Raw genomic sequence first — 11,989 nt, forward strand, 5'->3', positions numbered from 1 at the left:
ATGGTCTCTTTTTTTCCAAATATTGATGTGGTTACAGGAGACATTTATTTATTCCTTTAGCAGACACTGACTGCCTTCCTCCCCACTGTGGGCTAGGCTCAGGGCTAATTGCGGGAGACACAGAGTGTATAAAACATGGTCTCAGCTGTCCTGGAACTCACAATCTCGGCTTTCTACCAGGTCATCTTGATTTTCCACATGGAACTTTAAACATTCATTTCAGAAATCTATTTGCCTAAGTATCTATTCCATTATAACTACTTATGAATTTAAAATAATTGCTGTTTATTTTTAACACTGCAAAAAACATTAAGGCAAACATTCAGTCCTATCTCTGTCTATATGTGTCTGTCTGTTTGAATATAACAGCATCTGGCAATTGCAAAAGGACTCCAGAGTGCAGATAAATGAGAAAAGCAGAGGTCTGGGTATCAGGAGACTGATTTAAATCTAAGCTCTGCCATTTATAAGCTTTTTGAGCTCTCTGAGCCTTAAGTCCCTCATTTGTAAAATTGGAATTATAATACCTACGTCACATTTTGGACGTGAGAATGAAATGAACTAAACAATGTGAAGCACTTAAACTAGAGCAAAACTGAGCAAACGGTAGTTTGTTCCTTCCATATAGTTTCACTGTAGGTAAATGGCCGCTCTTTCATTTAGGGGGAAAAAAATGCAATTATAAAAATCTGGATTTTACAAGACAGGTATTTTTAGGGCTCTTGTTTTCTTTTCAGAAAGATTAAACTCAGATTATAAACAGGTTAGCTGCAGGATTCACCTTGACAATTCAATTCCAAATCAAGATAGCACAGAACCTTTGCAGCACAACCCTCCAGAGGCCAAAAAATCTCTTGATCCACTGGCCTTGACCAAGTCTCAGGTAGCCTTCCGGGGCACTAGCACTGGGATCACTGTGGGCAGGAAGTGCTCATTAGGACAATGCCTGCTAGTGCCCATGTAGCAAGCGAGACAATGAGACGCAATCTCCACCTCGCTGTGCAACAGTAATTTTGCCAAGGTTCACGCAACTAAAAAAAATTCGGAAAAAAAAAAAAGCAAAAAAAACCACGTTCAGCAGATACTGAAAAACACAACACAGGGTGAGGACAGGGAGTGTGGGATTAGCAGCTGCGAACTATTTTGTATAGAATGGATCACAACAAGAGCCTACTGTAGAGCACAGGGAACTTTGAGCAATATCCTGGGATACAACATAATGGACAAGAATATGAAAAAGAATCTATATATATAACTGAATCTCCTTTCTGTATGGAAGAAATTAATGCAACATTGGAGAGATAAATCTACTATACTATAATAAAATAAAGATAAAACACAAATTATCTTGCAATAAGAAGATGAGGGAGGAGCAAGGAAAGTCCCAGGGGTCCATGCTAAGATCCAGGAGGTACATGGTAGGTGACCACCCTCCTCTGATCTGCCTTAAAAGGCTTTCTTGAGAAAAATGGAAAGGAGCAAAAAGAACCATGACATTGGCCATGTTCACTGAACTATCTACCGTCTCCCTAGACTTACTACCTGGTTCCCCTGTCTCCTAATTTTGTCCACCAGTGGTGACTAGATGACCTGTCATTTTCACCACATCACTCTTAGTCTCCACATGTGGATGCCTCTTCTGGATGCTTTATGCTCCCTGCCCGTTTACCCCAAGAGCTCTGCCTATAATTCCAATGGCATTTAGACTGTGGTCGCAATTCCTGTTCTCTCACACGCCTGTCCGATCACCGTGCCAAACACAGTGCAAGGCCCCTGTCCCTTGCGGCAAATTCTGCTCTAAAAGTCACCGAGTATTTGAGGCCTTTGTCTTTGCATTATTAATCTGCTCCACATGGACCGAGGGCCCAACAATGGGGACATCTGTTACAGATATAATATTAGCAACAAACACAAGTCACATCATCTTGTATAAAGACAATACTGAGGGAGAAACATTCGGTCACTAGCAGAGACGTGGCAGCGTTAAACAAGGGGCTCTGTCAAATGCTGGGGCTGTCTGTCATTCAGGGAGGGCAGAAAAGAGGGGAGGGAGAAGATTGGAGAGTGTAACCCGCCCTTTCTCTCGTTCCGTTCTGCTGTCCTAGGGAAATACAACTGCCCTGCAAACTCCTACCATATCTGGCCTCAGGTCAGGCAGAGAGGTCCCCTGTCCCCCTAGGAAGACATACAGAGGCCTTAGATGTGAGTGTGAGAAACAGCCATGCTTAGGCCTAAGGAAGACGTGCCTTCAGCAGAGGGGCTACCAAACTAACAAGTCACTGGATTAAAAACCCTTGGCCAGGTGGCTTAGGGGATTCCTGGTGTCTCCCCTTTTCTAGCAGCTCCAAAGGTCCAGCGAGATCATTTGGATTAGCTTCTATGGTTTGTGCAGTCTTTGCAATCCAAATGGGCTGTTTAGGACAAGGGGCAAGTCTGAGCTCCGGAAATGTTTTGTTTGGCCACCAGGACTTGGAAGTTTTTTTTTAACTAGCTGTCAACATTTACATGATTTCTTTCATAAAATCCCAAGTTGTTAGCTTCTCTGGAAAATTCAGAAAATGGCAATCCCATGACCCTCATTCCCACAAAACAATAGTAGACTGGCCCCCAGGAGAGTCCTTGGCTTTACGATGGGGCATGAGCCGCCCTCCTCACAGCAACAGTCACTTAGATAACCGGCCTGAGCCGGGTGGTAATGGGAATTTTCTACCAGGGGTCAAGGGTCTCACAGGAAAGGTCAGCAGGCTCTGGGTGCTGTGAGCAGTGGGCAGGAGTGGATGAAGGAAGGAGATGAACCCCATTTCAAGGAAATACAAACTCCCACCACCGAAAAGCCAAGCCCCAGGTACACAGGACTGACGGATAGACTGTCACCAGCAGAGCCTGGACACTGTGAACAGCAACCAGAGAAACAGAAACATTGGCCAAGAAGCCTGCACAGAGCCTTGTCACGTGTCCATAGTTGGAATGAAGACGGGGAATGGCAGGGGCGGGAGAGAAGAATGTGTTCTCTCCGTGTCCCTCCATCCTTCCACTGGGCATTTCGAGAAAAAAACAAACAAACCCTCTCACTGGCACTTGCTGAAGAAACTAAACTCCCATCCACCCCTGCAGCCTAACTGCCCATGGACCAAAAGTTAGATGGGTGGGTGTCAAGCATGACTGCACAGCAGTTTTAACATTTGTACTGCAGCCAGTGGAGCTGGAATTCTGGGGTGGTGAGAGGATGGAGGGAGGATCTAGACATCAGTGTGTTTCAAATGTGATTCCAGTAGGTTGAGGTCCAGCGCACTGGAGCGGTGCCTCTCCACCTTGAACATGCCCCTGACTCACCTGGGATCTAGTTTAACATTCAGACTCTGAGTCGTAGGTCTGCGGCCAAAGTCTGAGCTCCTGAACTTCACCGAAGTCAAAGGCGACGTCCATGCTGTGAAACCTGTCACGCTTTGATTGATAAGAAGCTACAGCCTTTTCCAAGAGGCACAGGAAAAGATGTTCAACACCGCTAATCATTAGAGAAATGCAAATCAAAACTACAGTGAGATATCACATCACACCAGTCAGAAAGGCTATCATCAAAAAACCCACACTTAATAAATGCTAGAGAGGGTGTGGAGAAAAGGGAACTCTCCTACACCGTTGGTGGGAAAGTAAATTGTATAGCCACTGTGGACAACAGTATGGACGTTCCTTAACAAACTATAAATAGGGGGCTTCCCTGGTGGCGCAGTGGTTGAGAGTCCACCTTTCAAATCAGGGGACACGGGTTCGTGCCCCGGAACGGGAGGATCCCACATGCCACAGAGTGGATGGCCCCGTGAGCCATGGCCACTGAGCCTGCGCGTCTGGAGCCTGTGCTCCGCAACGGGAGAGCCCACAACAGTGAGCGGCCCGTGTACCGCAAGAAAAAAAAAGAAAAAAAACTATAAATAGAGCAACCATATGATCCCACTATCACAGTACTGGGCATATATCCGGAGAAAAACATGGTCTGAAAGGATACATGCACCCTAATATTCACTGCAACACTGTTTACAATAGCCAAGACATGGAAGCAACCTAAATGTCCAACGACAGGGGAATGGATAAAGAAGATGTGGGACATATATACAATGGAATATTACTCAGCCATTAAAAAGAATGAAATAATGTCATTTGCAGCAACATGGATGGACCTAGAGATTGTCATAGTTACTGAAGTAAGTCAGACAAAGACAAGTATTGTATGATATCGCTTATATGTGGAATCTAAGAAAAAATGATACATATGAACATATTTACAAAACAGAAACAGACTTAGAGAACAAACTTACAGTTACTGGGGGGAATGTGGGAAGGGATAGTTTTAGGGAGTTTGGGATTAACATGTACACATTGCTATATTTAAAATGGATAACCAACAAGGACCTACTGCATAGCACAGGGAACTCTGTTCAATATTATCTAGCAACCTAAATGGGAAAAGAATTTGAAAACGAATAGATACATGTATATGCATAACTGAATCACTTTGCTGTGCACCTGGAACTAACACAACATTGTTGATCACCTATACTGCAATATAAAATAAAAAGTGAATAAAAAGGAAGAAGAAGCTATAGTCTTTTCCTTTGTCATTCTCCTTTCAAGTACTTTAGCAGGGACAACCCCACGTCTGTCACCTCTAAGTCTGAAACTAATAATAGTAATGAATAATATTATTAAAGTAATATAAAATAAGTAATAACTTCAATAATGGCTGGACTTTGCTGTGTGCTTCTCGTCGAACACTGTGCTGAAATCACACTTTTTAAAAAAATATCTTCAACTAGATGTGAAATAATAGCTTGTTTTCCCTCAAGCTAGTTACTACTCTAAGTCTCTTACTTATATTAAGTCAGTTGAGGTTCACAACCATCCTATTGTTGTGAGTTCTCTTATTATCATGTCCAGAAGAAGCCCGCCGAGGTCACACGGTTTTATGAGCGCAGCCCTTGTGTTTGGACACAGGGTGTGTGCTGGGCCCCGCCGGCTCTCCCAGGAGCAGGGGCCTCGGAGTGCTGAGTCACTTGCCAGTCACTCCAGCAAAAGGCAGAGCTGGGCTTCCAAACTCCATCTGCCCGACTCTACAGACTGAGCTTCTGGAAAGAAAATGCACGATGTATACAAATTGGAAGTTCAGGGTTCTTGACACATTGTAGACCCTCATAATATGGTAGCCACGTTTCCTGTCTCTAGCCTACTTGTTTTTACCTTTCTCCTAGAGTAGCCAGTGTCAACTGTAGACAAGCAGTTACGGGGGTCTCTTTATCCATTTGGGCTGCTATTACAAGACACCATACAGTGCAGGGATTGAGCACCATTTTCTTTTCACAGTTCTGGAGGCAGGAAGTCCAAGACTAGGGTGCCAGCATGGTTAGGTTCTTGGTGGGGGTTCTCTTCCTGGTGGTACAGACAGCCACCTTCTTGCTGCATCCTCACATGCTGAAGAGGATAATTGTCTCTCTTTTTAGAAGGGCATTAATCTCATTCATGAGGGCTCCACCCTCATGATCTAATTACTTCTCAATGGCCCCACCTGTAAATCCCTAACTGGTGATTAAGGTGTCAACATATGAATTTAAGGAGGACACATTCGGTCCATAGCAAGGGGGGAGATCGTGGGAAAACGGAACGGAACACAGGAAATGGCACTGAAATGACCAGGCTCCCTAAAGGAGCCAAGGAATGTCAATGTCATGAGTGGAGGAAAGGAGGGATTTGACAGTAAGCCACACTCACTTCCTAGAGTGAAGCAGCCAGTGGGAGCATTCAAAGCCAGTCCCATTCCCCTGCACACCTGGTAAGAAAGGAATGCCCAGAGTAGCCATCATTCTCCCAAAAAGGTGACCTGTGTCCATTTGTCAGGTACGATTGAGAAAAGCGAACAAGAGAGCTGCCATGAGCCCGAGAACAGAGTGAAACAGCTCTGAGAGCCCCAAGAGGCTTTGGCCCTGAACTTGAGGCTGACTGTTCCCAGTAAAAGACACCTTTTTTCAGAGGCTCTAAAAGCAGCAGTTTGGGGGAGAGCCTGGCTACGGTTATGGTAGCTGGGAAGAAGCCGTGGCGTGGTGAAACTGCCTAACTGCCTGTCTGTCTCCAAGCAGATCATAAACGTCATACTATGTTTCCTTAGCATGTACGACTAGCCTGGCACGGTGAGGGTGCTTAATATTTGTGGAGTCAATGAATGAAGGTCTCATATTGGAATAAGACAAACAGAGATTATTCTCTGGCTCTGTAAGTTATTTCAAACCCCAGCTGAGAACCGGATATCTTATTTTAAAAGACAATTAACATGAAAGCAATTATGCTGTAATAGGAATTATTTATTTATTTTAGGTGTTTCTTATGATACTAGCTCTTCTTTTCATTTCTATTGGTGGTTTCAAGTCATTCACTCAATCGACAATATTCACTGAGTCCTCACTAAACAGAGAAAGCCAAGAAAGATAATTATCAACTCTTTTAATCTGGTTCAATCCATGAGCTAAACCATAGGGTAATAAAGTACTCAGGGTCCTAGAGGGTCATGTGTAAGTACAGTCAAGGTGATATACCACAAGAGAGCTGAGGTTAGGTCACCTGGTTACTAAGGAGTTTCTCAGGAAAAAGAAACTTATGCAATAGACCCTTGACATTCCCAGGGAATGGATCCTAACCTCTTTCTTTGCAAATTCTTAATCCTAGCTCTTTCCTAAAAATTATCCGTCTCTGGCGCCAGGATTTCCCATGCATAGCCTCAAATTCTAAACCTATAGGCCGTTCAATTCTCACACCTGATCTCTCACCTGGTAGCTGTTTCTCCAGAGGATTTCTCCTGAAGTCTCCTGAGGAGATGCCTTCACTGCCCTCCGCATTATGTGAATACGGGCCTCAGCACAATTCCAAAATACTGACTGCAGTGATTTGCTGCTGCTCATACATAGCTGAGATGGCTGTTGTCAACTTAGTGAATGTCAGTGATCTGCTGGCTCTGTTAAAGTCCCACCTAATGCAATACAAGTCAGAAACGTGACATGTCAGCTGGTACAGCAGGAAACGAGAACATACAGACATTCTGCTCTCAGGATTTGCATCTGGTAGGAACGATAGAGCCATTTCCAGGGATGGTTGTGAATTATCCATGCTTTCAAAGACTCTGTGGCCCCCAAATTTCTCCATCCCCCAGTCACCTAAAACACCAATGGCCCCAATCACTCAGTGGGAGGAGTTTGCATTCACTGAGTTAGGACATTTTATGCCTTCCCCCGCCTCAGCTCCTGCCACCTCTCTGCTGCTCTCCAGCCACTTTGCTAATCTGTGAGCTCCTTAAGGGTGCCCCCACCACAGGTATTTGCATGTGTTGTCCCTCTGCCTAGAGTGATGCTCTCACTCCCTTGTCCACAGTGCGCATTCGAAGACCACACTCCTAAGAGGCCACCCTCTCCGACATAGCAGTCCTGTCACTCTCTAACCCCTTACTCTGCTTTATTTTTTCTCCTAGCCCTTATGACTGCTTGACTTGTTATGTCTCTCTTTATAATGAGAATATAAGCTCCAGGAGAACTGAAACTTTGCCTTTTTCACTGTTGTGTCCCCAATTCCACAAATAGCGCCTGGTACATGGTAAGTGCTTAGCAAACATGTGCTGAATAAATGAATTAAATAATAAGAGAGTGAGTGAACGGGCACTGAAATATATAGACACCATGTGAAGCTTTTGAGAAGAGGCTCTCTGAGAGATGGGACAAAGAAAAGATGCTCTCTGAGGTCTACAGGCCTGGACATAGCTCTTTTTTAGGTTGAGGGGCCTGAAAATTTAGGGCACGAGGATACTGGATGCCGGGATCCTAGAAAACTCCAGAAACCCGGCCACACAAATGTTGCATTTTCATTGAGTGGCACCTCCAACATGTTACCCATGCCCGACAGGGCTCAGTTCTGCCCTTCCTCTGTCCTCTCTGAAATAGCTTATCCCCCTAACCCCCACCACTTGCTGAGGAACTGTGAGAAGGGTCTCGCTATTACCCTGTAATCACTGCAGATCAATGACAAGGAGCTTGGGAGGCATTTCAGTTTGAGCGGCTGGTGAGCAGGGCGGGATGGGCAAGGGCTGCTCCTCACCAGGATCTGTTCGACTCAGATCAGTGTCCATTCCACTTATCTCGGTAGCCAATTCCTACCAACTGTTTGTGCTTTCCTATTTAAAGTGATGAAAGGTAACACAAACATTGGGGCAAAAGCAACTTCAAGACCCATATATGGTCACAATCTAATGACATAAATATCATGGTGAAGTTATTTCCAAATATCTGGAAAGGAATCCTTACACACACGGAAACTGAATTGGTGTAATGGTTAATGTCTATGAATAATTCATTGTGGCCAGGTAGTCAGACAGATCCATAACTGACCTTTTATACAAATCTTACAGGAGTCCCAAGACCCGAACTCCAACCTCTACGAGATACGTTTAAGTAAAGGTCCTAAAGTCCATCTTACAACTTTGGGCTCCTAACTAATAGTGATAATAGGTAATATTTATTTAGCACAAATTATGTTTGCCCTGATCTGAACTTGTTATGTGCAAACTCTAACAGAGGTGCAATGTGGCTAAGAGCTCATTTTGCCTAAACTGGCAAGTGGAGAGCCATCGAAACCTGATTTGTTGAAAGACTACTAAACAAGCTGGTGTAGGAGTCTGAATAAAGGCTGGGTCCTCCGGCTCTTGATTGATTGTGAAATCTTTAGCTTGCCTTTGTAACACTGCAACAAGGACAAATACGAGAAGGAGTGGAATTTCCAGATGGGTATGTGTGACCTTTTGTGCAAACATGCAGTACATCATGAGAAAAAAAAAAAATCAGTTTTGTACCGGTAAAAATAATTGGCAGGGCTTCCCTGGTGGCGCAGTGGTTGAGAGTCCGCCTGCCAATGCAGGGGACACAGTTTCGTGCTCCGGCCCAGGAAGATCCCACATGCCGTGGAGCGGCTGGGCCCCTGAGCCATGGCCACTGAGCCTGCGCGTCCGGAGCCTGTGCTCCGCAACGGGAGAGGCCAAAGCAGTGAGAGGCCCGCGTACCGCAAAAAAAAAAAAAAAAAAAAAATTAGCAGTTCCTTCCAAAATTAATATAGTCTCACCATACAATCCAGCAGTCGCACTCTTTGGTATTTACTCAGATGAGCTGAAAACTTATATCCACACCAAAACCTGCACACAAATGTTTATAGTAGTTGTATTTGTAATTGCAGAAAAAATTGGAAGCAACCAAGATGTCCTTCAGCACGTGAGTAGATAAATAAAGGGTCATACATCATACAATGGAATATTATTCACCAATACAAGGAAATGAGCTATAAAACCACTAAACGTGGAGGAAACTTAAAGGCATATTACTATGTGAAAGAAATCATCTGGAAAAGACAAAACTATGGAAGCGGTAAAATGATCAGTGGTTGTCGGGGGGGAGGGGGGATGATTAGGAAGAGCACAGAGGATTTTTAGGCAATGAAACTATTCTCTATGGTATTATAAGTGTAGATACATGTCATTATACATTGGTCAAATCCATAGACCGTACAACACCAAGAGTAAATAAATTAAACTAAGGACTCTGGGTGATAATGAGGTGTCAGTGCAGGTTCTTCGATTGTAACAAATGTTCCTTTCTGGTGTGGATGCTGGTGGAGGAGCCTGGGAAGGAGTATGTTGGAATCCTCTGTATTTTCCACTTAGTTTTGTTGTGAAGGACTCTGCAAAATTAAAGTCTATTAATTAAAAGAAAAGTAATGTGTAAGTCTGGGAGTGTGGTGAGCAAAACATCAGTAGAACTGAGCATCAGAGAAAGAATACGAGTAGATGTCCTAGGCATTGGGCTGGCCCTAGAGGCCAGGAGAGTGTATGGACGCACATCAAATTAACTGAGCACCTCTTACATGCCCGTCACATTTACATCCCCAGTATCTTCACAAAATTCTCGCACCGTAATTCTGGCTCAGAGAATATCAATGATGTTTTGGCTGAAGGTCCCACGACTAGACAGTAGCAAAGCGCAGGTTTGAATGCCACTTCTGCTGACTCTAAGTCCAGTTCTCCCCTCTAAGTAACTGCTGGAAAGCTCAAAGCAGTGACTACCGAAAAGTTTGCTTTATGAAACACATCACGCTTCAGATTCAACTTTGCACATATGCATACAGAGGGGGTCCATGGATGGACTGACTTTGTGGATGAAGGGACAACACAAAACCACATCAACAGCATCACATTTATTTACTTCACCATTAAAAGAAAAATAAGAGGCTGCAGGGGAGGTGATAGGGAAGGAGAACTGAATAGAGAATTCTTACTACTATCCAGAGTAATAGCCTTTCTGGCATTTCCCATACCAAGGACAAAACTTCATAATGGACAGAGTCAGCTTCCCCTGGGTGTCACCCTCTCTGCCATATGTGGAAGGAAAGCTTCTGCAGCTCTGGATAGGGGCCAGGGAAGGTGGTCTCACAGTCTGGTTACAATGCAGACCTCCCCAAGTCTCCTTTCTTCTCTACAGTGCATGCCAGGGACACGGCCCATCTTCCTCACCTCTTCATGGCCACACTCATCTTATCGTTCCATCTCCAAGCCTGGCTGGAAAGGAAGATAAAGCCTCCCCACCTTCCATTTCCTTGCTGCTCCAAGAAAACAAAGTCTCCATTCCATATTGCTTCAGGAAAACAGAAGACACACACACACACACACACACACACACAATTTCAGTACTTTTCAAAGCTCTAGTCTTAATGTTACTATTCTAACATCCAACCCCCTTCACAGTGGGTATTTATAGGTCCCTTTTAGAATCCCCACCCAACCACCCATTTTTAATACCCTAAGGGTGCTCACCTGAAATCTCCCTTATTCTGACGAAGATCTTTCCAAAGGTCAGAGCCCTATTCCCAGGCCACTTTGCCATAATCGATCCAGCGCTGGGTGGCAAAATTGATGGTTTCCGCGCAGTTGAAGCCAGAGTGGTAGCCATAAGGAAATGTCACCATGAACACTCCAGCCTCCTGAGTGACCCGACCGAAGGGGATGCCGTTGTCCTTGAGGACCTTGGGAGAGAAGAGAGCCACCTTGTGCCGCAGGAAGGCCTCACAGCCCCGCGAGCTGCCTGGGAAAACCCCCCTGGCCAGGCTTTCTAGGTGCCGGCCGTGCTCCAGGGGCACCGCGTACCAAGTCTTGGACTCCCCGACATGCAGGTAGCTGATGCTGTAAAGGTCCATGTCCTCTGTGTGCCAGGCGAAGGCGGTCTTCCACATGCCGAAGTAAAGGTGGGGGGTGTTGATGCCTTCGATGACCACTCCGCACTACTGTTCCAGCTGGTCCTGAATGGTTCCCAGGTGTCCAACGTTCCACTGCTTCGGGTTTTTGTCGAATAAGGAGCCACTGATGTCCACAGCATATACTGGTGAATCATAGGGGCGTGGTTTCCAATATTTTCGCTCCAGATCCTCAAAATCAGAGTAGAATGGAGTCTGGTGTTTTTCACTGTTTGTTAAGAGGCGATACTCGCTCACGATCATGGCTTCCTTCTTTTTGCGGTGCTGAGTAAACACACCTGCCTGCCCAGCGGTCACCTGCTGCAGGGGAGCGGCTATGAAGATGTCATCGGTATCATCTACATCTGTCTGGCTTTCCATCCTTTCGGTGGAATTACCTTGGCTAGGCCAGCTCAGTGTGCACCTTGCGACTCCACGTAAACAATATATTTGCTGAAATCTTCAAATTCTTCCATGGTTGGGTGGACGATCGTAATCTGACAACTTGGGTTCTGGCTCCCAAAGTGCTTAGAGTGCATGGCGGCAACAGAATAAGCAACGGACTGCCAGCTTCTTAGGTATGCTTTGGACACCTGAGAATGCTGGGGAGTAACCTCTTCCCTATACTTCCTTTATCTTTAAAGAAGTTTTGATAGAGCTGAGAGGCAGGAACTCAGACTTGAACTTTTAA

At 45.0% G+C, this 11,989-nt stretch overlaps 1 pseudogene; it reads right to left on the reverse strand.

The window, feature by feature from the left end:
* Positions 1-10,929: 10,929 nt before the first annotated feature.
* On the reverse strand, positions 10,930-11,837 carry LOC136126907 (lysine-specific demethylase 4D-like; annotated as a pseudogene).
* Between the last annotated feature and the right edge of the window lie 152 nt (positions 11,838-11,989).

The sequence above is a fragment of the Phocoena phocoena genome, chromosome 8, assembly GCF_963924675.1.
Source record: "Phocoena phocoena chromosome 8, mPhoPho1.1, whole genome shotgun sequence".
In the NCBI taxonomy this organism is placed as follows: domain Eukaryota; kingdom Metazoa; phylum Chordata; class Mammalia; order Artiodactyla; family Phocoenidae; genus Phocoena; species Phocoena phocoena.